Here is a 27,591-nt window from a genome sequence, read left to right as displayed (position 1 = left end):
GAGGGACAGTCCCTCTTTGGGCAGTTGTGTCCTGACAAAAAATTGTAAAAATGGCAAATGTCCTGAGATCTTAGTACAAAATTATTTCCTATATTTGATGTAATAGTTGAATAAAACAGTTATTCTGTATCTAAAATACCTAAATGTTATAAGAAACAGAATAAGCAACTAAAATGCTACAAGAATAAGCTTTTATTTAGGCAAAAAAGTTAAGTTCTATCTTTTGTACTGACCGTGGGTATGTGTCAGTCTGTAAAATCTGATGTTTGTACCACAAATGTCCCACTTTGGCCATTTGAAAAGGTGGCAACCCTATGTTGTGTTAAAAGTCTTAGTTCTTCCTTTTTCTGTCTTTCAAGCCCCTTGGCATTTCTGCCATTTTTCCTTCCCTGTAGTGTTTTAGTTGTTTGGTTATTATAATAGTTTGATAGTTATTTCTAGTGCAGCTTTTTTTTTTTTTTTTTTTTTAGAAATATTGAGAGTTTAATTCTTAGTGAGATTATTATAGTAGTTGATATTTTTTTTCATTTATTTATTTATTTGGCATTTGTTTATTGGGAAAGTCCGAATGGTTCATGAGGTACCCATTTTCAGCAAAGGCCCGGGGAGAAAAGCTCCAGATACATATGGTTAACTGAGTGAAAAATTAGACAGACATAATAAAGTCGTAACATTCAAGCACAAATATGAAAGGTAGCGTTGTCGCCTCGCAGTAAGATGCTGTCCGGTTCGATTCTCAGCTAGCGCGTCTTCTGCGTGGAGACATGCATGAATGGGCGTACCTTCGTTGAAGGTTGCGCATCATGGCTGGTAACTCGGCACGTAAAAATCAAATAGCAATCATTAGCGGACCGGAGTTCCGCTGTGGCGACCCCTAACCGGGAAAAGCCGAAAAGACACAAACAATTAGTTTGTCAACATAGACATCATAAAGCCATAACATTTAAGCACAAAATTTAAAAAAATACACATTAGTTTGTCAGAATAAAAACTCAACAGACATAATAAAGTCATAGTGTTCAAGCATAAATTATATGGAAAGCCTAATAATAGGAAGATGCAGCATTATTTACATAACAGATGATTATCATTACAATTTTTAATATTCTAGAGGTGATGAAATATGGTAACAAATTATATTGGTGAAGGCGTAGGATAGTATGAGTAGAGATGTGTAGGATGTGATAGAGCGGATAGTAGGAATAGATGTAGAAAAAATATGAGAGTAACTCTGGGGAGGAATATGTGTTGAGGTAGGGAGGGTAGGGTAAATTAGTAGTGGGGATAGAGTAGAGGTAGAAAAATGCATAAGAGTACCTCAGCCTGGGATCATACAGGAGCAAATCCAAGCTTTGGTGAAGTATTCTTTTATGGAGGTTTTGAAAGAGTGCAGGTTAGTAGCACTTTTGATAGTTAAAGGAAGGGAGTTCCATAGTTTTGCTACAGAGCAGGAGTAAAGGCTAGGCCTGGGGTTTTGTTAGGTTTTTAAGTTGTGAGATGTTTGTCTTCAAATATGAGATTTTTATTTGGGATATAAAAGTTGATTAATGGGCTAAGAACAGGCAAGCTAGTGGGTTGTCAGTGATTTTGTATACTGTAGTAAGTTGTACGGATTGGAGGTGGAAGGGGAGTTCAAGCCATCTTAGGGAATGTAGAGCTTTACAGTGTGTTTATAGCAAATTTGGCAATTTTATTGCAGCAACTTTCTAGTTTTTTTTTAATTACTTAAGTCCTTAAATAATCAAAGTTGTTTATTGTTGATAAGGTGAGTGTGCTTTTCTCTCAAGTGTTAGTCATGGAAAAGGAAACTAGTTTTAAAAAGTGCTCTAAATGTTCCCACAAGATGCCACCAGAAGACCCCCATGGTTGTATGAGGTCTGTTTAAGAGTGTGTTAATTGCCTGTAAACTGTGAAATTTGTGCTGGGTTTGAAGCCAAGGCCTTGGTGGACAGGATAAACAAATTGACATTTAAGGGTTTCCTTCCTCTGGACCCAAACACAGTAAAGTCAAAGAAACCTCCAAAGCCCAAATGTATCTATGGATCCTAATATATTGCCCAGTGACTCACAGGCTCCATTTCTACTCCTAATGCTTCCAAGTTAGAGAAACCAGGAACTCAGATGCCAACTTGTAAACCACCTCCAGATCCGGAGTTTACACATGTGATCTGCTTTCCAGGCTCTCATCCCAGGATTCTCAGTAAGCTGGAGCATTCTGTTTTTAGGCTGTCATTTGTTGTTTCAGTCTGTACCTTCAGGTTTTTCAGGAATACATTGGAAATGGAACTGGACAGTTTAATGTTGCAGTTTCTAAGAACTCAGATCAAAATGGTCATTCCATCACCCTTGGCTCCCAGAGCAATTGGATCTGGACCTAACCTGTCCCTCCTTGTTCCTTCACCATTTTGCCTGTTAATGCCAGTGTCTTCAGAAAAAATGTTGTTTCTTGAATTTGCTGCTCAAGGGCTGATACGGCTAGCCTCTTCAGCACCAAGGGCATTGGATTTGACTCACTTGGCTCCAGGGTCTGCGAACTGTTTGAGTCTCAGATCCAAGGACACTGGTCAGCTTAGTCTACTGTACTGTTGCCCCTGGCTTGCTAAGCAGTCTCGGAGTTGTTGGCCTTTGATTCTCTGGTTCTGATTCCTACATAGGAGCTGACCTCCCTTTCGGGTCCAGGAGTACTCCTTTTGTTGGGATTGTGCCTTCAGGTCTAGCAGAATTTGGGTTGGCTTTCTTGGTGCTGGGATGAATGATTTCATACCCCCAAACCAAGCTATTCACAGGCTCCTCTGGTTTTGCTTCCATCTCTTGACCCTACTCATTTTTCTTTTTGTTTTTTCTCATCAAACATCCACAGGTCAGAGTCATTCCTGCAGCCCCAAACCTACTGAGCATAAGCTGTTCAGGTTCTCTGAGGATTTCAGTGACTCATCCCCTGAAATACTGAGAAAGAGGACAATAAAGGGGCCCAAGACTGACAGTTCAGATCCGATGAGCAGTTCATGGACCCATATTTTGTATCAGCCCTTAATGAAAGGTTCTGTCATTATGTTATGTATATAACTTGTTTCTTTTTACAGTGAAGAAAATTGAAAGCTACACGTTTTCAGCCTGTTTGGTAAATATTGCAGCTACTCAACTTGCAAAGATCACACTGTCCTGAATTTGACACTGACTTCAAATGAATATTTCACTGCTGCTTTAAAATATATTCTTATCAATTTTTCTGGACAAGACTCTGGAATAGCACCACTTTTACTATGTTTTGCACAGCATTAATGCTTTTAGGAAAGGTATGTAACAGAATCTCAGTTATGTCCATTCCTTTGAAAAGAAATTAAATATGCATATTACCTGTAACTATTAAAATTATAGGAAATGCCACTTTTCTGAGAAAAGAATAATTGTTTTGCCTTTTCTAAAGAATGTGATAACTATATGATTCAGATAAATTTTGAATTAATCATTCTGAAATGTCAGAAACAGAGCAACCAAATGGCTATATAAAACCAGTGGTTGTACACGGCAGTGAACGACCATATATCAGTAAACATATGAAGTATTACAGTGAATTTCTCAGAATAATATGTCATGACTTTCAGCTACAAAGTGCAGTCATATGTTGGTTCAGAGTGTAACGATATAACACTTTATCTTGTAGTGTACTTGTATTATCCAGTCCATACACTTTCAAACTAACACAGCTCATTTTCCTCCTATAATTCCCACAATACCCTACTCATCCTACTGCATATCAGTTGCTGCTTTCAGTGATTGAATGTGGTCTGTAGGTCTCAAGCTGCACTCTGTAAATCAAAGTTTTGTTTTTGAGGTATTTTTTTCTTAGTTTGTAGTTCAATTTTTGTCGTAGTGTTCTTACAACTTTACTTTTTCTTTCCTTAATTCTTTCAGTTTGGAAGCATTTTTTTCTGTCAGATTCGACCTCCCATTTTTTTCCTAGTTGGCATTCGTATGATCTGGCACTTTGCAAATTATTATTGTATTACTATCTGTCTCCTTCTACTAGTATTATTAACTGTACTTATTCTGAATGTATTAATTTTAATATGTTCTGTTCTGAGTCCAGATAGTGACTGAAAAGAGTCAGGAGGCCAGTTCGCCTACTAGGTTTACAAGTAAATAAATTAGGCCTAGTTGATTACCGAGTGTTACCCGCTTTAGCATATTTTTATTGGTGATTGTTTATTCATTGCCGTTATTTAATAACTGCTACTTATGTATTTGTCATTAGTTTCATTTAACATGGTTTATTCAATGTCTTTAATAACTTGTTATTTCTGTACTGGGAGTTAGTTACATGTTCAGTAATTAATGCTGGACAGTATGGTTGCATATTTGCGTTTTCACTTAGGCTTGGTGTGTTATGATAATTTTATTATTTGCAGTGTGGGTAAAGAAAAGACCTCAAGATTTAAGTAGTATGACCACCACAGCCAAAAAATTCAGTCCTGGACACCCTTGACTTGTGTGTGGTTTGCCTGGATCCAGGACATCTTTGGCTAGACTGTGACGTATGTAAAACATTTGGATCTGTGGCCTTCCAAAAGTACCATTGGGTCATATGATCATAGGGGACTACTAGGCTAATGTCCCTAAAGCCATTATTAAGTAACCCTCATAGGGTGTTTCTTCCTGCTTAGAAAAGAAAACCGAGAATGAAGACAAAAAGAAGAGCTGGTTTGAGAGCATTAGATCTGCTAGACAGACCTCTTCCCCAAAGTACCCTGGTCAGATAAAGTATCAATGCTTCCATCTAGATATCATACTTCTCCTTCTGAGGTTTCCAAGATGGAAATCATTGTGGCTTTTGACCTTTCTTTGAGGAAGATAATGGGCACATTCCCCGTGGAAGAGAGAGAGTTATCAAGATATCTTGAATCCAGGCCATCTTCAGTTCTATCCATGAGATTTTTTCAGGTCTGTCAGAAGTTCTTTTCCATGAATCTACCAAGACAAGATGGCACAGGTCTTGAAGACTCAAGATGAGATACATCTCTTGTTTTCCTCTTTTTTTTGAGCAGATAGAGAAGGACCAATTTCTGCAACCATGTGTGTGCCTTCCTTGGACCAGTTTTGGCTGTGGGAATTTTAGGCCAGAAAATTGTCCTGGTCTGTTCTGTTTCAACTCGGTGTCAAGAATTCACTGCTGGAGTTGGTCCCTATCCCATTTGGACTGTTCTTAGTATTGGAGTCATCTGCATTTGACCCATGTTAAGGTGCCAAATAACTTTCACATGAGATTGTTATTCTATCTCCTTTATTGCACAAACACATACATGGGAGACTAGGAAGTCAATGTCCTCTGCCCTTGAACTTCAGAATTCATGATTCTTTAAACCCTTTTTATTAAAAGTAACATTAGTGTAACAATTATAAAACAACCACTGACCAATTAAAAATTAACAGTATAGCATTAATTTTGCTAAGATCTCCTGATTACTTGTTTATGACGGTCCATATTAAGCACAAGTTCTGAATTCCATGATGGAACTTTCTGCTCAGAACAAATTTTTCTAATACTTACCTTGTCAGCACTTTCTAATATTTGAAAGGAAATAAATCAATAAATACATACTGAAGAACATTCGAGATTTTATTCTGCTTATGAAAGTGTATTAGAAATGAAATGCACACAATAACATTTTCCCTTCTCTGTATTTCTCACTCTTCATGTCATCCCCATCTGATAATGTAAAGCATCACCTAAACCATAATAACTTTTGTGAGTGGACAATGACTACAGGTTTTCAGATGAACAAACACACTTTCACTTGCTATGAGACATTTTTCATATGCTGTTTCCTTCTGTTCCTGACATGAACAATCTTTACAGTTTCAAAAATAGCAGCAAAACCACACAATACAAAAATAAAAAAAATCTATGGGCCTGGTACCTATGGGCCTGAATTGTGAAGTTAATTGGAAGTATCTAATTTAATTGTCTAATGGAATAATTATTTTAATTAATTTGTATATAAGTTGGTTGGTGGAAGTGTTTGTTACTCCTTGAAGGTCTTTGACCGAGGTGCTAGAGAGAGAAATAAATGTGCTGTGGATCTGTAGCTTGTTCATAATTTTTTATTTTTGTGTTGTCTGGTTTTGCTGCTATTTGTATACATGACTACTGATTCTAGTAGCAATATACCTCATATTTTCCAAGAAGAAATTGTTCCTACTTTGGGTGCTGCTGGTGTTTCTGTGAGTTCCCAAAAAACATAGAACAATATATACATTCTGGACATGTTCCGCTGAATGAGATATGTATTACTGGATCAGTCAGTTCGAGATTTTTTGACCAATATGTTGATGAAAGACAACATCATACACATAGCCCATTTTCTGCAGTGGGGCAGACTTTCAGTACAGTCCCTTTGGATGTTCGTGAATGTGTGATAAATTTGAACAGCGTCTTCATAAAGAGACTAAGGTACATATTAATATTTTGGGTTTACAGCGCCGTATGGAATTAAATATATCACCTAGAGGTCTCCATTTTATGAAGAATCCTAGCAATCCATTTGACTTAAATAGTGGGACTGATAAGCTTTTTCATGATCGCTGGATTGCAGTGGCACATAGGTGTGTTATGGATTGGATTGCTATTCTAATTGAATGTGATCAACTTAAACAACAAAAAGGAGCTTCAAGCCTTATTGGCTGAGGTTTCTTCACATTTAAATGCTCCTAGTTTGGACTGTCTGATGAATAAATTGAATGATAAGTTAAAATCTTTGGAAACTGATCTGGTGGAATAGAAAAAGGTTAAATTAACTGGAGACATTCGAGATTATGAAAGTGGGTACACTTTTGTTCTGATGTCCAGTCAGAAACGTGGGAAACAGTTACATAATCACAGAGGTTTTAAGAGGCCTCATTCTGTTTCTTTCACCTCTTCAGAAGGAACGGGTTATAGTACAAGTCAGGAAAGTGAAGACAATTATTATCCTCCATTGCTTGCTGTACAAAATCTGATGGAACATGAACAGTATTTTTGAAAACAGGACAAAAACAGCAGAGAACAGTTTAATAGAAAGAGAGGGAGAAACGGATTTTGTGGTAACAACAAAGAGACCTCACAACAGTCACAACCGGTGCACCAACATTCTTGGAAAAGAGGTAGATGGCAATAACTGTTATATTTGGACACAAAATGGTAATAACATAGTTGTTAATTTGTCTGGTTGTTTTCTGTCATATGAATAATATGCAGTTTTGAACTTGGGACTTAAGTTTATACCAACAGTATACTGTCTCATTTGTACATTTTAAAACAAGATGTTTTCTGTTTTGTATGGAAACTACATATAAAGTTTTTTTTTTTATGGGAATGCTTCACATAATCATAATATAACTAATGAAGTTGAGTTTGAAAGTACAAATGAAAGTTTCTTTTCATGCTGCTCTGATTTAGATGATAACGTAGTTGATTCCTGTAATAATGCTTATTGCTTGATACTTGTAATGTTGCATCTAAAAGTAAGTTTATCCCTCCTTACACAAATGAAAACATTATACATTTTAGTTCTATGTTGAACTTCTCAGTTGAAGAATTATATAGAGAATTTTTGGATAGTAAACAAAATATATGTTAAAATTTGACACAGAAGGAATGGAAGGCTTTACAAGATGTGTGGGGGAGAAAGGATCTAGTTATAAAACCCACGGATAAAGGGAATAAAATAGTTGTGATGCATTACAAACAGTATTTGAATATGTGTTTAGAACATTTATCAGATGGTGATGTTTACAAAAGAAGTAATATGAATATATATAAAAATGCCTTAATACAATTTCAAGATTTATTACAAAAAGGTGTTAGGTTGAGACATTTATCACAGGAGGATGTCAATGCAAAATTCAGTAGTGAAGGATGTAACCTTGCTACCTTTTATGTTTACCCAAGTTACATAAAAATGTTCATAACCCCCCAGGACATCCTAGTATTTCTGCTTGTAGGTATTTGTACATAAGATTGTTTTTTTATTACATAAATTGCTTTTTCCATATGTTGTAAAAGTGCCTTCATATATTAAAAATAGCTTTAAATAAAATTTCCCAGTTTAAATGGAATAAGGACGTATTGGATGACTCTTAATATCAAGAGTCTCTATATTGCTATTAGACACAAGGATGGTATACAGTCTTTATTTTATTTTTTAGGGGAGAGTCCTTTGTCAAATTATATTATTGAATTGGTACATTTTTGTTTAGTGAACAACTTTTTTAGGTTAGATAATGCGATCTATCGACAAAAGCAAGGCACAGCAATGGGGGCACCTTTTGTCCCCATGTATGCCAATTTATTTATGGCACGTTTTGAGTTGGAGTATTTATATAAACATGATTTTATGAAAAAATATGCCATTGGTTATTACTGATGCATAGATGATTTGATTTTTATCTGTTGGGATGGCCAAGAAGAAGTCACACAATTTGTATCAGATTTACAGATTAATACCTATAATTTGTCTTTTGATGGACTTTAATGTGGTAATGAAGTGATATATTTGGATTTAATCTTGAAAGGTTTAGAAAATGGGGAGATAAGTAGTGTGGTACATAGGAAATTTTTGGATGGGGACAGTATTTATATGTCACTAGTTGCCATCTACCCCATCTTCTTTACGCATTACCCTATGGGGAATTTTTAAGGCTATCTAAGATTTGTAGTAATGAAGAAGATCTCTTAAATAAGGTATATAAATCTACTAATATGTTTTTGAATAGGGTATAAGCTAGAAGTGGTAAATGAAGCCATTCAGAACGCTTTACAGCCTATTGGTAAACAACAACAACAAAAGATTAATAATAATAATCAAATTTATGATACAAATACTAAGGGCAAGACAGGACAAATGTATTTTTTGATGAATTATAATATTATGAGTGAGAAAATTTGTACTTTGTTGAAATATTATTGGAATTTTCTTTTCAGAGACAGAAATCTGTTCAAATTATTGGATAAATCAATTTACATGTCATATAGATATGGACGAAATCTCAAAGATATGCTGGTACATGGTACTTTTGTTACACCAAGTTCTGATATTATTTGACAACCAGCAATTTTTGGGACTCTTCCTTGTAATAGTTGATAATAGTTGTACTGTTTGTAATTATGTAGTACTTTCCATTAAGTTTATTAATAATGTTAAATTTGCACCTAGGAGGTTATTTTCTTGTAATAGTACTGGGGTTATATATATTTTAAAATATCCATGTAATCTTTTATATATTGGTGAAATAAAGAGAACATTCAAAGTGAGATTGTTAGAGCATATTAGGGACATTAAAAATCAAAGCGAAGATAAAATTGTGGCTTTGCATTTTAAAGAAAAACATGGTAGTAATTTTTCATTATTACAGAGCAGCATTTTGGAACAAATTAATTTTAAAATAGGAGATGGGGGCTCACTTAAGGAGTACCTTCTTTTTAAAGAGTCTGTTTTAGTTTAAAATAGAATACTCTGGTATCTATGACCCTGAATTGTGAAGTTAATTGGAAGTATCTCATTTAATTGTCTAATGGAATAATTGTTTTAATTCATTTGTATATAAGTTGGATGGTGGAAGTGTTTGTTACTCTTTGAAGGTCTTTGACTGAGGTGCTAGAGAGAGAACTAAATTTTGCTGTGAATCTGTAGCCTGTTATTCATAACAGTTTCAAAAATAGTCTTATTTGGAATGAAAATGTCTATGTTTTGTTGGAACAAATATACAGTCTGAATAATGTAAATGATCATCAGTAATATGTATTTTTATATTCTCCCAATCATTTATATAGATTGATGTATTTTACTTGAATCTTACAACACTTTGTTTTCATCTTCTATTGTATTGTGATTTTTATTAAGAGTAGATAGTGACAGTGATTCAGTTTTATACATTTGTAAGGCAACATTCCTTTTGGATTTCAATAATTTTAAAATGCATGCATTAATCAAAAAAAGAAGAGGTCCCAACATGATTATAATAGCTATAAGCATGAAAAACTTTAAAATCCCTCCTTCCCATCCAGAGAAAAGATTGGTTAATGATGCCCATTGGAAACTATCAGCTTTTTTGTCATGTGAATATTCATCTATTTTGTGTATTATTTCTAGGTGGCTACAGATGTTACTGGTGTTATCAGGAATAAAAGAGCAACATCCTATTTCGATGAGTGTGCACGTACCCCCTTTAGTTGTGGTGGTAAGGTTAAGTGCCATGCATTTCTGTTGCACCACACTAATCATTTCTTGAGTTATCAAATTCAGAGACTCAGAAGTGTAATTATTTAACATTTTGCTGCTTTGCTAGAGATGGTATGTGCCTGTGCCCCCTAGGCTTTCAGATACTGACAAAGGCCCTTGCCTCCCCCATAGTGCCTTTTTTAGGCAATGCCAAAATAACAAAATGTAACAAATTCTAATTGAGACAAACTCAGGGTCATGCTGCTTATTGCTAGGACTTCAAACATAAAACTGCACTCCCTGGAAGCACTCCTCACCTTGGAGAATGCTGACGTCTAAGCAGTTACCGAGACATGGTTCAAGGCTGCTGAGAGCACCCTGGCTGTGCAAGGCTACAATGCCTTCCATACATTCAGACCTCAAAATGAGCATGGGGGAACCAAAGGTGGAGGTGTATCCATCTTCATTAAAACCAAATACACTTTGAGACTGGTCAAACAGCATGACTCTCTTGAACTACTCCATATCCAATTAACAATTAGGAAAGTACCATAACACATCATTGCTACCTGTAGATCCCCACCGTTAACCAGGATAAGCACACCACCTACCTTGATTAGCTGGAATCCCTCACCATATAGCCCAACACCTTAGTCATGGGAGATTTCAACTAGCCTTTCATAGAGTGGGAGATAAACATAAGCAAAGACACGCTCGCCCAGAGGTTCCTGGACTTTAACACAAATGCTCTGGAACAGATAGTTTGCACTCCCCACTAGAGACTTTAATGATGTTCTTCATGTTTCACTGTTGTAGTTATCACATTTGGGTTATCCCTGCCAGGGTAGCCCTCGGCCAGCCTGAATACCAGAGGCTTAGTATTTCTGCATTGGTTGCTGCCGCTTCAGGACTGACGTCAGGTCATCAGTAGTATAAAGTAAGCCAGCCGACGCCATTACATCAGTCTTTCTTACCAAGGAGCCCGAAGCAGAAGCAGTTCACATGAGTGCTGGTCAGCCGCTACCTGAGTTTCGTCTTCTGAATTGAAGCTGAAGTCTTCTAAAGCTAAGTACCCTGTCTGGGATCCTTTTTTCTTGCACTAACCAATGTCAGAAAAAGTTAACAATTGTCTCACCTGTGGAAAGCAAATACCACACCGAGACTTTCATTCTTACTGTGTCACTTGCTTAGGCCCAGACCACGCTGTCCCTCGCTGTCACTTGTGTGCTTTGTTTAACGCCAGAACTATACATTGTCAGGCCCTTATTGTAGCTAGATATTTTCACTTACAATCCTCGAATTCCGATATGGCTTCAGTAAGCCATCCAACAGCAGATCTTCCGAAAAAACATAAGGATAAAGACAGAGACAGACCACACAGGTCCAAACCTACCAACAACGCTTCCTTTAAGCTAGTCGTCAGTTCTCCGATCCTCAGTGAGGCGCTTTTGCAGCCCCTGATGCCCACTTCTGTGGTTTGCAGGCCACTACTGAGACCCTTTCAGAGTCTGGTATGCCACAAAACTCTTCTTCGACTAAGGATCCTGCGGTTGTCTCTACCTTGGATGGGTCCGGAGTCACTGAGCAGGCAACAGCTTCCAAAGAAGTACTTCGCAGTACCGATTCTTGACACAAACCAATGACTTCTTTTGCGTCTACCGTTCTTTCAAAAACTACAGAGTTTCTAAGGCCCAGGGTACGAACCACACCCAAGAAACCGACCCAATCTCAGGCACCTGCTTCCTTGCCTCTGTCTCAAATGCTTAAAATGGCAGAAGACCTTATCCTACTGATCAGGGGAAGCCAAAGCTACACCTTCCAAAAGCAAACAGAATCTAGCGTTTTGCCAAACACAAACGAATATCCAAACACTGTAAGCAAAACACAAGGTCACCACTTCGCCTGAATGTTGACACAGGAATCCAGCTGCATAGATCGAACAAATTCAATAAAAAATATTTATTTTGTATAACAAAACAGTAAGTTAAGCGCTTTCACTCGTCATATACGAGCTTCATCAGAACATGATGTTCTGATGAAGCTCGTATATGACGAGTGAAAGCGCTTAACTTACTGTTTTGTTATACAAAATAAATATTTTTTATTGAATTTGTTCGATCTATGCAGCTGGATTCCTGTGTCAACATTCAGGCGAAGTGGTGACCTTGTGTTTTGCTTACAGTGTTTGGATATTCCAAAAGCAAAAGAGATCTGTCCCCAGTAGTTTTGTCTGAACAGGAGTCTGATGACTCTGATGCATCTGAATATGAAGACATGTGACCCCTCTCTGCTTATGAGGATTTTGATGCAGAGGATTCCATTCTTACAGCCTCTCCAGCTGAGGAATTTTCCTTTGAGGAAAACCTTCATACCTTAAGGGAGCATTTCCAATGGGAATGTCAGGACTACCCTCAGTCTAAAAAGAGATTCAGAGAATTCTTAGATCTTTCACAGCACAGACCCCTGGCTATTCCCCCAGTCCTGGATGTTGTGGACAATGTTTTCCTGGAATCCAGTTTGACTCCTGACACCCTACTTCCTGCACCCAGAAAACCTGATAGGTATTACAGAGTCCCTGACTCACACAAATTTCTTTTCAAAAATCCTACTGCTGACCCCTAGGTAATTTCTCAAGGGCCTAAAGAAATTAAAGCAACCTCTGCTAAGAATCCCACCCCCTCAGATAGGGATTCCCGAGCACTAGACAGATGTAGTAAAAAAGTATACACCTCTGCTACTCTTGCTATCAGAGCACTAAATTGCCAGTTCCGTATGCTAAAATTTCATCCACATACCATGGAACTCCTCAAACAAAACGTGTCTTCCTTTCCTGCTTGTGCAGAATCTAAAGAGTTACAAGAGTTAATGCATTATGCAAGTCAAGTGACTAAGAACACCTTACACTGGGATTTTGATGCCCTAGAAGCTTCTTGCAGGGCAGCAGTCACCGGTTCTGTCCTTAGAAGGCATGCATGGCTTAAGGAACAGCCCTTGCCAGACCATGTTAAATCTAAATTATTGGATGAACCCTTACACAAAGACAACTTGTTTGGCACTAAGGCAGAGGAGGTCTTAAGAAAGATGGAAAAAATAGCTAAATCTATGCAGACAGTTAAGGACTTCCTACAGGTCCAGCCACCCAGGTTCAGCAGGCATTGCCCCTCCATGCACTGGTCCTTTCCTGCTTCCACCAGGTCAGTTCAGCCCAAACCCCAGGGAAGCAGACCCCCCCCTGACAGCAGCTACAGGGAATGTGGAGATCAAAGCAGTGGACTTCCTCCACTTCAAAACCAGGGAGTTCTAAGCCACCCCCTCATGGTAAGAACTCACAATAACTCTCCTCCTCCACCCCCTCCCTCTGCCCACCTGCACTTACCCCTAGGAGGAAAACTCTCCTTCACGCAAGCACCTGAGCCACCATTACTAATGACCATTGGGTCCACAACATAGTATCCCAGGGATACAAATTTTCTTTCCACACTCTTCCAACCCCAAAAGGGTTTCCAGATCTACCTCCAAACCAGTGGGCAGAGACGAAAAAGCAAGTTCTTTCCCTGCTCTCTATGAGAGCAATAGAGCACATTCCTGCAGAACAGATAGGCCAAGGTTTCTTTTCCAGACTTTTTCTGGTACCCAGAAAAGTGGGCACCTGGCACCCCATCCTCGATCTATTAATTCTAAACACCTTCCTGGTGATACCAGAATTCAAAATGCTCACCCTCCAGTAACTGCTACCCATGCTCTCCAAGGATGCTTGGCTAGCCACCCTAGACCTAAAAGAGGCCTACCTCCACATTCCTATCAGGGAATCATGCAAGAAATATCTACATTTCAGGGCAGGATCTCTGCACTTTCAGTTCTCTGCACATCCCTTTGGCTTATTTACTGTGCCCCGAGTTTTCACAAAATGTCTGGCTCCTGCCATTGCCTTTTGCAGACAATGGAATATCCAAATTTACCCCATACTTAGACAACTGCCTAATTCAGGCAGACAGTCAGGAAAAGCTGCTCAAGCACCTGACCTTTGTAAAGTCCCTACTGATCTCCCTAGGGTACACTATCAATGAAAAGAAATCCAAACTAGTACCCACCCAAAAGATTATTTTCCTGGGAGCAAGCCTGGACACAGCATCCCAGATGGCATTCTTTACACCAGAAAAGCAAACTTACCTGACAGCCTACTTCTCTCAACTAGCCACTAGACCCCGGTTATCTGCAAGGAAAATCCTGCAAGCTCTGGGGTTCATGGCATCTTGAATTCTACTCATTCCATATGCCAGACTGCATATGAGGAAACTACAATGGTACCTAAAAAGCCTTTGGTGTCAACACTCTCAAGACCTGGAAACTCTTATACAAGTGATACCTTGCCTAAGGAAAGATTTTCTTTGGTGGGCAGCAGCATGATCCAACAACAAGGGACAACATGTCTCACCATCCCCCACTACCCAGACCCTCACCACAGATGCATCAGACTATGCCTGGGGTGCACACCTGGATGGCAGGTGCATACAGTGCCAATGGAGCCCACAGCAAATCCATCTGCACATCAACCAAAAAGAGATGTTAGCTGTCTAGAATGCATTAACAGCCTTCAGGCCCCTTCTCTTTTCAGGGGCTCTCCTTATCAAAACAGCCAGCACCACTGTGATCTGGTATATCAACAAGCAGGGAGGGACTCATTTCTACCTTCTATGCAGGGTGGCCATGACCCTTTGGCACACAGCCTCTGTCATGCAACTCCACCTGTTAGCACAATTCCTGCCAGGTTCTCTAAACTCTCTGGCAGACCACTTAAGCAGAAATCTTCTGGACCCACATGAGTGGCAGCTAGACAAAAGAACCTTCACCCTAATAACTCAGAAATGGGGCACCCCAAAGGTCGACCTCTTTGCTTCCCACACCATCAGCTGAGCAAGTTCTGCACCAGGGAGCAGCACTGCAGGGCTTGGAAAGTGGGTGCCCTACCCTTCCCCTGAGTCAATCTATCGGTCTGTGCATTTCCTTCACTACCTCTCATCACCAGGGTACTGCTCAAAATAAGGGAGGAAAAATCAAGGACAATTCTTATTGCTCCAGACTGGCCTCGCCAGCGCTGGTACCCACTGCTGCACAGCCTGTCCCCACTGCCACCATGGCATCTCACTCAGACCCCAACCCTCCTGACCCAGAGGGAAGGAGAATTCATGCATCCCCAATTGCAGACCCTCAGTTTGGCAGTCTGGCTTATTCCCTTACCACTGATCAATCTGCCAACCTCAGTAAACAGGTTCTAGATGTTATACATGAGGCCAGATGCCCTAGCACTAGAAAATCTTATGCTGACAAATGGCAAAGGTTCTGCACCTGGATTCAGGCTAAGGGAGCGGATATGGCACAGCCCTCCCTACCTCTCATCCTGGATTACCTAGCTGACCTGCTACACAGTGGTCTCTCTTTTCCCTCTATTAAAATTAATGCCTCTGCTATCTCTGCTCATTTCCACACTGAGCAGTCCCTTTTCTCACACCCACTGATCAAACAATTCCTAAGAGGGGCTAGCAACTTGAGGCCACCCAGAAGAGCACCTACCCCAGCTTGGGACCTTAACTTTCTGTTGGCAAAGCTCACCCTGCCCCCCTTTGAACCAGCATCTTCAGCAGAGTTAAAATTTCTCTCCTGGAAGACAGCTTTTCTTCTGGCCATAACTTCAGCCAGAAGAGTCTCTGAGCTACAAGCACTCATGGCTGTGGAGCCCTTCATCATCTTCTATGCTGACAGGGTTTCCCTCAGGACTAACCCATCCTTCATGCCCAAATTGGTGTCCAGTGTGGCTCTCAACCAATCCATTCATTTGCCCATCTTTTTCCCTAATCCACAAAACAAGGGGGAAAGGATCCTGCACTCTCTAGATGTGCACAGACAGCTCAGATTTTATCTAGACAGGACTAAATCATTCAGAAAGTCTGATCAATTACTGGTTAGCTTTGCTGCAGGGGCAGAGGGCAAAGCCATCTCCAAGCAAACAGTTTCCAAATGGATAGCACACTGCATCCATTTCTGTTACAAGCAACATGGAAAACCTCCGCCTAAGGGGGTTAGGACTCACTCCACCAGAGAAGCCTCCACCTCTGCAGCTTTCCTCAGAGGAGTCCCCACCAGGGACATCCTGGAGGCTGCCACCTGGACATCTGCTCATACTTTCACCAAGCATTATCACCTGCCTATCTTCTCTAAATCCAGGGCATGCTTTGCCACTGCAGTCTTGCAGGGCATCCTAGCCAGCCCCTAGTCTCCATGACTGCCTCCACCCTTTTCCTCAACTTTGAGAATCAACCCAAATGTGATGACTGCAACAGTGAAACACGAAGAACACAGTACAGTTGTGTACACTTACCATAAATGTAGATGAGTAGAGTGTATTCACTGTTGCAGTCCTGGTTTCCCTCCATCCCCTTCTTTGTCTCTCTCTCTCTCTCTCTCTCTCCTTACAAGGAACATTTTAGTATTTACTTTCTACTGGTGGGGTTCTTCCACCATAACCTGGCTTCCACTTGGGGGCTCCTGACAGGGCAAGAAAAACTGATGTAATGGCATTGGCTGCCTTACTTTATACTACTGACAACCTGACGTTAGCCCTGAAGTGACAGCAACTGAATACTCTGGTATTCGGGCCGTCCGAGGGCAACCCTGGCAGGGATAACCCAAATGTGATGATTGCAACAGTGAATACACTCGAACATCTACATTTATGGTAAGCGTACACAACTGTACTTTCTGGACATAGTACTCACCAACATGGGGGGGGGGTCACTGTACTTTCCCTTGCATGATGCCCTCCCTGTTTAGGTCAGACAACAAATCAGTTTCATTTGAAATAACTACTGGAACAGATACCCTCACAGGAACAAAAATTGTAAAAAAAAAAAAAAAAAGTGATCAAAGCTAACTGCGGCATACTAATCAATGGTATAAAAGCTTCATACTACCCACAATTGCAGACACCAATCAACTATGCAGAAGTGTATCCAAATGCCCTGTACAAGCACTTAAGTGACTGCATAAATTCTGCTATATCTGACCAGATCAAAACCACGTCTTCCCGTAAAAACAAGCCACCATGGTAGACTTCAAGCTAAATAAATGGATGAGAGACCACAAATTTACCCCTGGGGTGGCACTCTTGTCCCTCATGGACAAGGGTAGCCGGTGTTGATCACAGACCCACTCTATTCATAAATTAATTCTTAACTACCCAAAAAAAGAACAAATGGGGATACTTGGGATTAACATGGCTAGGCTTGTAAAGCGTCTAGGGACGCTAGCCTAGTAACCTCCTATGAAATTATGGATACAGGTGGGGAGGCCCTCACAACTGATGACAGTAACAGTTGTGAGCAAAATCAAGTATGGTCCTTTCCATTTGGTGCTAAATGAGTTTCTTTGGAAATGCATTTTGATGTAAGCAAAGTATCAGGGGTGCAGGTGATGCTGCTTTGTTGGTTGTTGGGCTGCATGTAGAATGACAATATGGAATTTCTGCAAAAGAGAGCACAGGGATTTACAATATGAAAACATGTTTTTTAAATATCTTACAATTATAAATTCTTAGGGAGATGGGCAGTAGACATTCTCATAGGTCTGCCCATGACGATTTCATTAGGGGCCAATTTTCTGACGGTACTCACTGTATTTCTAATACTAAATAAAACTAAAGGTGATGCTTCTGGCCATTTAAGACCAGTTTCTTTACAAACTTTAGCTAGTCTAAGCTTAATTCTCTAATTAACTCTCTCCACTATCCCAGAAGCCTGCAGTCTGTAGGGACAGTGAAACTGTAATTTAACATGTAATATTTTGCAAAGATGTTGTATTACTTGACTAGTAAAATGGGATCTGTGGTCAGACTAGATGTTACAGAGAACACCAAATCTAGGATTAAGTTCAGTTACTAATAATAGCATCTAACAATTCATTAACTGAAACAGCATTTTTAATGACTGTCCCTGTTGATGTTAAATAACACCTTTCTTTTAAAAGGGTACCAAAATCATAACTACATAGGCATAATGAGAATCTGTGAAAATAGTTGCTAAATGATCTTTGACAGTTTTACAGGCTTCAATTATAGCTACAAGCTTGGTTACTTGAGCAGACACATTTCCATTTAATGGTCCAGTTAATACAATTCTGACTTCCATGCAAACAGAAAAGATTTCTACAAGTTCACCATTGTCTCTTCAAACACAAGTCTTCTATGAAAAGAATGATGTCTGGATTCTGCAAAGGAACATCTTTCAAATCTAATCTTGGAGGAAGCATGAGTTTCTCCTTTGTCCACTGTAGGGATTAAAGAAGCAGGGATAAATGGTGGACATCGAACAGTCTGTAAAGAAGGGTTATTAAGTAAAGACAATTCATATTTAGACAACCATGCCACAAATAAATATTGGATTTTAGTCTTCAGTAATAAAGTTTCTACAAAAGTGGAGCTGCCATGCAAGTCTGGTGCCTAAGAATTAGTACAACCACCATATCTACTATGCATGCCGCTGTGGCCACTGCCCTGAAGCAGTGGGGGAGGGCTGCAGCTACAGAATCAAGCTGAAGTAAGAACATGTTTAAAATCATCTGTCTTTTTATAATTGTCTGGTAATCTAAATGCATAAGGATTTAAAAGCAAAGTTTTCAGTTGTACAAAAGTTTCTTCATGATAATTCTGCTAAGGTAAAGTTTCATGGGTAATTTTCTTTAATTCTAGCAAAGGTTTAACCACGTTTGCATAATTAGAAGTCCATTATTGACAGTCAACTATTAATCCTAGAAAACACTTGCACCTGTTTAATGTAGTAGGGTGTGGTGCATTGCATGAAGGCAAAATATATCTAGTACCCTCTAAAATATGATGTCCAAAGTATTGAACCTGTGATTTCCACAACTGCAATTTGTCTTTGTTAAACTTAAATACTAATTCTGCTGAGTCAAAAGAAAAATAGTGTGTTGTTTACAGGGATGTACAGTTCTTGAAGCTATAATCAAATCATCTACATATTGAATCAAAGTAGACACACAAGGAAACTTAATCTTGTCCAATTGTTTCCTCATTTCTCTAGAGAACAGATTGGGATATTCTGCATACCCTTATGGTAATCTAGTCCAAATGTATGCCTGTCTTCTGTAAGTAAATGCATTCAAGTATTGGGTATCTGGATGTATAGGGATAGAAAAGATGGCAGGTAAAGTATCTGTCAATGAAAAGGTGGTGGCATCTGAAGGAATAGAACTCAGTATTGTTGCAGGATTAGGAACAACTGGAAATTTCGGTACTGCTACAACAGCCAACACATATAAATCTTGTACAAACCTATATGTACTTTTTCCTTGCTTCTTAACTGGTAACATAGGAGTAATACAAGGACTGTGAGTTGGGACAATGATAGCTTGTTATAACAAAGTAGAAATAACAGGTTCAGTTCTTTTTTTCTGTATCTGCCGACAAAGGATATTGAACTACCAGGGTCTATATTAGATGATCGAACTTTCAAAAGTTTGACTGTCATATGGTCGACACCATATGATCGAATTTTTGAAAAGTTCGAACGTTTAACAGAAATCTCCGTAGAGCATGGAATGGAAAGATTTCCTTTTTCTGCACTGTAGTGCGATCTCAGAGTTGCTATATTTAAAGAGCGGGGGTGCAGGGGGGGCTTGCCCCCCTGCTTAAAACATTCAGGTAGGTTATTTGTGTAGTTTTCCTTTTCTTTGATATTTGAACTTTTAAAAGTTCGATCATATGGTGTCAACCATATGACAGTCGCACTTTTGAAAGTTCGAATGTTAAGTTGTCAATCTCGCCTTCATTCTTGCTGGATGGGTTCGGAGCCGATCCTCGGCTCCAACTCGGCCAATACTAAAGCTCGAGAGCTAATTCCACCGGCTCGAGGCTCCCCTATATCCCACAATGCTAGGCAGTAACTACTCAGATCTCGTTTGCCGCTATAGCTGACGAGGTGCATTTTCTACTGGCTCAGGCAGGTTAGTTACACTTTTACCTTTAGGTACTTCTTAAAACCCCTTTTTTAATTTTGATACCATAACTTTTTAGTTTAAATTAAAAATTTAGATAAATCGACCCCTGTTTGTCGAGCCCCCTTTTCCATTTTTCCCTTATTTTAGGCCTTCGGCCCCTCCCTTCCCCTAGTCCTTTACTGACTAAATTAGTTTTTTTGTAAGGGCTTGTGTGTCTGTGTTTGTGGCTTTAGCCTTAATAATTTATTTTAATAGTTTTGTAAAGACAGTGTCTGTAGTGTGTTTGTGTGGGTCAGGCTCTCTTTTTTACTATGTCGAAAGACAAGGTCTCAGGCTTCAAGAAGTGTGACTCGTGCTGTCAGAAAATGTCTCTGACAGACGGTCACACATCTTGTGTGTATTGCCTGGGGCCTTTGCACCTGCAGGACTCTTGTGCTTTTTGTCATGGGTTTAGCCCTAGAGTCCTGCAGGAACCCAAGAATAAACTTATCTTGCGGGGCTTATTAAACCCTGAAGGCCCCCCGACTCAGTCTGTGTCAGGGAAGCCTTCAAAAACTTCCAAACAGTCGGCTCCTGTTCCAGAGTCGACTGCTGAGAAGACTAAGTCGGCTTCGACATCGGCTCTGGCTGGAGCCGATGTTTCTAAGCCTCATACTGTTACCTCGGCTCCGGCTGGAGCTGAGGCTGATAAAACTTCGTCGGCTCCGATACCTTTATCGGAGCCACAGTCGAGAAAGAGGTCCAGATCCCCCTCTATCAGATCCATGCATTCGGCGCCAGGATCCCCTCTTCTTTCGGAACAAAGTCACAAAACTCATTCCTCACGGTCTTCCAGATTATCCGACCATGACTTGCAAAGGGTAGTGAGTAGACTTCTCAAGTCCGAGGCACTGGCCCAAATGCTGCATAGCCCGACTCACCAGTCAGTGGCTATTTCCATTCCCCAATATATTCCTCCTCCGACTCCTTTGAGTTTGGAGCCAAGGCTTGTCGGAGCCATGACTGTTGGTGCGTCGGATCTGATACCTTCCATTTTGGCTCCGTCGTCTGCTCCGATCTCCTCCTTGGAGGGATCTCAGCGCTGAGCTTCCCTCGTCGGCTCCGAGGGGGCGAGTGGCATCGGACCCTTGTCCGACCCCGCTCTCCCTCTCGGGGCTTCGGCGTTGGTGAGTTCGGCTCCGACATCGGCTTCGGAGCCGTCCTTGTCGGTGCCGGGGGAGGTCCTTGTCTCTTCGGAGCAGGGGCCTCGGGTCTTGCCTGACAGGGGTGCCTTCGAGGTCATGCGGAGCATGCTAGAACCAGGTTCTGCCCCACAGTCAGCTCCTTCAGCCCCTCCATCTACAGTGCCTGCGGTGATTTCTACTCACCCCCTTGTCTCAGACCGCAGAGAGACAACTCCTCAAGTTTCCCCATTGGGAATTTCCTCCTCTTCCGAGGCCTCTCCTGACCCTGCAGGAGATCCCCCAAGGAAGAGGCAGTGCAAGAGGAAGCACATTGACTCCCCTGAGTCTATCACCTCTGACACTGACTTAGAGGAATCCGAAGGTTCCCCTCGATCCCCCTCTGAGGATGTCTCCTTTGCTGACATCCTTGAGATCCTGAAACAGAGGGGGAACTGGCCAGCCCTTAACCCTTCGGAGGATGAGTCAGTGTATCTTGAGGTGTTTGGCTCTCGCCCTTCTACCTCCTGGGTGTCCCCTCCCTTTGACCCCTTATGGAAGTGGTGGCAAGGAAGGCTTGGACGGCTCCTGACTCAGTGGAACCCACCCCGAGGAGACCATCCAAATTTATTACTGCCCCCAGAGACAAAGATTTTTTATCCAAAGGTGTCCCTGTTGATGCCATGGTGGTGGCTGCGGCCACAAAGAAGGAGTTAGCTGATCCTTTGGTTCCTGTCCATCCTCCTAATAAGGAATCTAGGACCATGGACAGGTACGGCAAGCGGATGTTCTCATCAGCGACCTTTTCAATGTGGTCGCTGAACTACTTATGCCACTTCACTCATCTCCAGAGAGATTTACTCAAGGATATGGGTGAACTGATAAAGGATCCTACAGCTGAGAGGTTCAAAGACACAAGGAACTCCCAGTTGGCAACCCTAAATTCCATCGTTAACTCCTCCATGCGGCTGGTCTCATATGCAGCAGATGGGGCGAGTAGAGCCGCAGGCACAGGTGTTGCCTTACGACGTCACGCCTGGATGCGGCTATGCAACTTTGCGGACCCTTTCAAGGCATCCTTCACCAATTCTCCCTTTGATGGATCATCCTTGTTTGGTCCACAGGTGAAAGATACATTGACCAGGTGCGAGGTAGAAGGTAAGACTCTCTCTGCCGTAGGAGTCCATTTTTCTACCCCTTCTAGACCCTATCCCAAAGGTCAAAGGGGAGGAAAGATGTGGTTCTGCAAACAATCCCAGGGAGTCTCATCTGACGCACAAGGCCGATTCCCCTCTAGAGGCAGAGGGGGGAATAATAATAATAGATGCCGCCCTAGAGGCAGAGGAGGTCCGCAAAACCAGGGTAGCAGAGAAATGTTCTCTGACAAACCCTTTCAGCACCCCTGAGGGGCTGCCCGGCTGTCCACCTTCGGAGGCAGTCGGGGGAAGGTTATCACTGTACCCAAAAGCCTGGCTTTCCCTTACTCAAGACAAATGGGTACAGTCGATCATATCCGAGGGTTACAAAATTCCCTTTATTCACATCCCAACCCAACCCAAAAGATCCCTTCCAGATGTTCCACCCGGTCTAAGGGAACAAGCAGCATGAGAAATTTCAAAACTGCTATCAAAAAGAGCTATCCAATCAGTCCCGGCAGACCAGCAAGGATCCGGAATCTACTCCAAATTCTTTTTGGTACCAAAGAAAACAGGGGACTGGAGACCCATACTGGATCTCAGCTACTTAAACAAGTTTGTCAGGAAAACAAAATTCCGGATGGTCACGCTACAGTCCATTCTACCTTTCTTGGGTCAGGACAATTGGATGTGCTCGATAGATCTTCAGGACGCGTACTACCACATCAAAATGAACAGACGCTCCAGGAGATATCTCCGCTTCAGGCTGGGAGCCAGTCACTACCAGTTCAGGGCCCTGCCCTTTGGTCTCACTACAGCCCCCCGTGTGTTCACCAAATGCATGGCAGTAGTCACGGCTCACTTGAGACGTCAAGGATTCCAGGTGTTTCCATATTTGGATGACTGGCTCCTTACCGCCACCACCAGACATCAGCTTCTTCTATCCAGGGACTTCACCATCCAATCTTGCCAAGCTCTAGGCATTTCGATAAATTTCGAAAAATCTGCTTTGTCGCCTTGTCAATCTATTATCTTTATAGGCGCCACCTTAGGCACACTCAATCTTTCAGCCAGACTCACAGAGCAGAGGGTGTCAGACATTCGGAACCAAGTTTCCCTTCTCTTACAATGCAACAAAGTCAAAGCCAGACTGGTTTTGAAGGTACTAGGACTCATGGCAGCAGCTATTCCCCTTCTCCCCTTAGCTCGCTTTCACATGAGGATCCTCCAATGGATGCTGTTTACTCAATGGTCCTTTCAACAGCTCCCGATGTCCCATACCATATTGATAACTCAATCATGCAAGAATCAACTGTCTTGGTGGATCACATCACCTCAACTTCTCCGAGGAAGACCCTTCACTCTCCCCCCCCAGTCACCACGTTGACAACAGACGCCTCCCTGATCGGGTGGGGGGGGCATTATCAGGGCAGGACAGTCCAGGGCACGTGGCAACCTTTCGAGTGCCACTTGCACATAAACGTCTTAGAGATGAGAGCAGTGCTTTTAGTGTTGCAAGCCCTTCACGACTCTCTTCCCACTGGGACTATTGCAATTCAAACGGACAACATGTCCGTAGTGTGGTACATCAACAAACAAGGCGGAACCAGATCATACCCTTTATGTCGAGAGGCACTCAGACTTTGGCAATGGGCGATTTCTTCTCAGCGTTTTCTGATAGCAACGCACATTCCCGGGAAATCCAACGTTATTGCAGACAAATTGAGCAGAGCAATTCTCATGCCCCATGAGTGGTCTCTAAAGAAATCAGTTCTAGAAGAAGTATTCCTAAGATGGGGCCAGCCTTGCTGCGATCTTTTTGCTACTCCCCAAAACAGCAAGTGTCACGACTTCTTCACTCTCTTCCCATTACCAGGCCATCCCACCAGAGATGCTCTAGTCCACGATTGGCCCCGGGGACTTCTATATGCCTTTCCTCCCTTTCCACTGATATCTCAACTAATTCAGATAGCCATCGCCTTGAGAGTGACAATGATCCTCATTGCCCCTTACTGGCCTCGACAGATATGGTTTCCCTTTCTTCATCGTTACCTTTTGGAGCAGCCTTGGCATCTGGACCCAGTACCAGATCTGATAACCCACCAATCGGGTCAGCTGCACCAATCTCTGCCTTCTCTAAACCTCACAGCGTGGTTTCTCCGATTCCAACCTTAGCCAGGCTTCCCTCAATATCTCACTCGGTCCGAGATATCTTGATAGCCTCTCATAAATCTTCTACCCGGAAGATTTATAGTAGCAAATGGAAATGCTTTTCCCTTTGGGCAACATCAAAAAACATAGATCCCTTTACTGCACCTATCCAGTCTATTTTAGACTTTCTAGCAGAACTCTTTCATTTAGGATCTTCTGCATCAACCATTAGAGTTCAATTGGCTGCCATATTAAATTTTCATGTTGGTGTTTCAGAGTCTAGCATCATGGCTCACAAACTCTGTAAAGCCTTTTTAAGGGGTGTATTTCTTCTCAAACCTCCAATCAAAGATCCCCCGCCTCAATGGGATTTGAACTTGGTTCTGGCATCTTTAATTCTTCCCCCCTTCGAGCCGGCGGCTTCATGTTCTTTGAAGTTGCTTTCTTGGAAGACACTTTTTCTGGTAGCTATAACTTCAGCAAGAAGGGTATCCGAACTCCATGCTCTGTGCAGTCGTCCTCCTTACTTAGTTTTTCACAAAGACAGGGTATCCCTCCGTACTAATCCATCCTTTTTGCCTAAAATTTCTTCTCAAATAAACCTAAACCAAATTATTGATCTTCCCGTCTTTTTCCCTAACTATTCAAACAGGTCGGAACAAAAGCTACATTTTTTGGATGTTCATCGCCAACTTAGACAGGACTAAACAATTCAGGAAATCTGATCAATTGTTTCTGTCATATGCGGAAGGCAAATTGGTTCTTCCAGTTACTAAAGTATCCCTCTCTAGATGGCTCACCTCTACAATTACCTTCATCTATGAGATCAGACTTCAAAAACTACCCTCAAGACCTAGAGCTCATTCAACTAGGGCATTAGCTACATCCGTAGCTTTTCAGGATAGGCTGCCGATAGATTCAATTTGTGCAGCAGCCACCTGGGCTTCTCCTCATACATTCATTTCACATTACAAATTGGACATGGTTTCCAGAAGCCGTGCCAATTTTGGTTCCACTGTTCTCAAGAGTCTGTTCCGATAGGCCACCCGGGATAGGATAAGGTGCTAGGGACGCGGTCCCATCCAGCAAGAATGAAGGCGAGATTGACAACTTAACATTAAGAAGTTATGTACCTACCATAACGTTCCATGTTAGTTGTCTTCTTCTCGCCTTCTTTCTTGCGTCCCACCCTCCTTCCCCCAAGCCTGGACAGACTGACTGGAATTCATTTTGTGTTTTTCTTCTGAAAGTTATCATTCCCACACGTTCTTCCACCTCTTCTATCCTTACTGAGGTCTGCCTTTCCTTTACGCAGATTGTTTTGAGGTGGGTTTCCCTACTCCATTCTATGGAGACTAGGATTGCTTGGTATAGCTATCAAACGAGATCTGAGTAGTTACCGCCTAGCATTGTGGGATATAGGGGAGCCTCGAGCCGGTGGAATTAGCTCTCGAGCTTTAGTATTGGCCGAGTCGGAGCCGAGGATCGGCTCCGAACCCATCCAGCAAGAAAGAAGGCGAGAAGAAGACAACTAACATGGAACGTTATGGTAGGTACATAACTTCTTATCATCTAATATAGACCCGAACTGTCAGAGGCAGGCATTCAAAAGGTTTTAATGTTTTACACACTGGTTCTGCATCTTTTATGAGCCTTACCTCATTGTCATGGGTATTCCAGAGCAGCTGAGGAATAACTTTTAATTCTTTCATACTAACATTTTCTGCATTCTTTTCTAGTGTTATAAAAGCAAAAAGGAATCTTCATCCAAACAGACAGTATTTGAATATAATCCCAAAGATTTATTAGGAATATCTAAACATGCACCATCTGGTGTGAAATAAGCATTGCATCTAAGTTTACATAGTAAATCTCTACATAACAGATTTAAAGGAGCCGATTTCCTAGAATAAAGTGCGCTGATCTTCCAGGACTAGTTTGACTAGGAACAAGTTTAGTTTCTGGATAATCTAAAGGAACCGGGACACACCTACCCTAAATAGTGTGTTTAGAAAGTGGAAGGCTTTCAACATTTGCCAAAGTAATCATAACTCTAGTAGTTCTTGTATCTACAAGAAGTGGGATAGATGTATTTTGCACTGTAACATTGAAAAAAGGACCATCTTGATCAATCAGTACCAAGCGCAATAACTGTGGTTCCTGTTCATATCTGTCCTAATGAGTTTGCTGCCACACCGGTGGCTGTTGACCAACATTTCATACAGGAGAGTTTCTTTCAGGTTGCTGTGGTATTTGAGCATTTGGTAAGTTTGCGTGCTGTTCAGCTACTGGACATTGATTTTGCCAATGCCCAGTTTGACCATAATTAAAACAAGCATTTAAATGTAGTGTCCCTTACGGTGGTAGTAAGGAATTGAGAGTCCCCTCCCCCCACACTACTGCAGAGGTGTTAAAACTATCACTGCACTGAGAGACTCTTGCAGAATCAATTCCTCTTAGACTACAAAAGAAAACACTGAAGAAAGGCCAGCAATTTAGTTACTTTTCTGGCTGTAGCTGGATAACTTCTGAGTACAGTGTAAAACAAGGTCTGAGCCAAACATAAATGAGGGTGATTAGAGACAGAAAAGAAGCAGTCCCTTTACAGAAGGTAAAGAAAATAACAGTGACCCTCCCAAATCCCATTATATGTCAATGGCATAGGAATTCAAAGTTAGTTCCTTATGTCTGGCATGAGTCATGCAAAGTATTATGGAAAAGAAAAGGGCTTGAGGGAGAACAAGATCACATTGATACATCAAGCCCCATTGGTAGCCATGTTGTGGAAAACAGGCTAAAATTACAAATAAAGCACTTAGAGTGATTTTGAGGTGTTAAAGTAGGTCAGAAAACAAAGAGTGAAAAAACTTTTTTTAGTTCTAGGGTAGAGTTTTCCTTTAACTATCTGGTACACCACTAGATTATAGAAGGAATTAATCA

The sequence above is a fragment of the Protopterus annectens genome, chromosome 4.part0 (genome assembly GCF_019279795.1).
Source record: "Protopterus annectens isolate FY-2018-M chromosome 4.part0, PAN1.0, whole genome shotgun sequence".
NCBI lineage: Eukaryota > Metazoa > Chordata > Ceratodontiformes > Protopteridae > Protopterus > Protopterus annectens.
The sequence above is the reverse complement of the archived record's forward strand: the minus strand, read 5'-3'. Positions refer to the sequence as shown.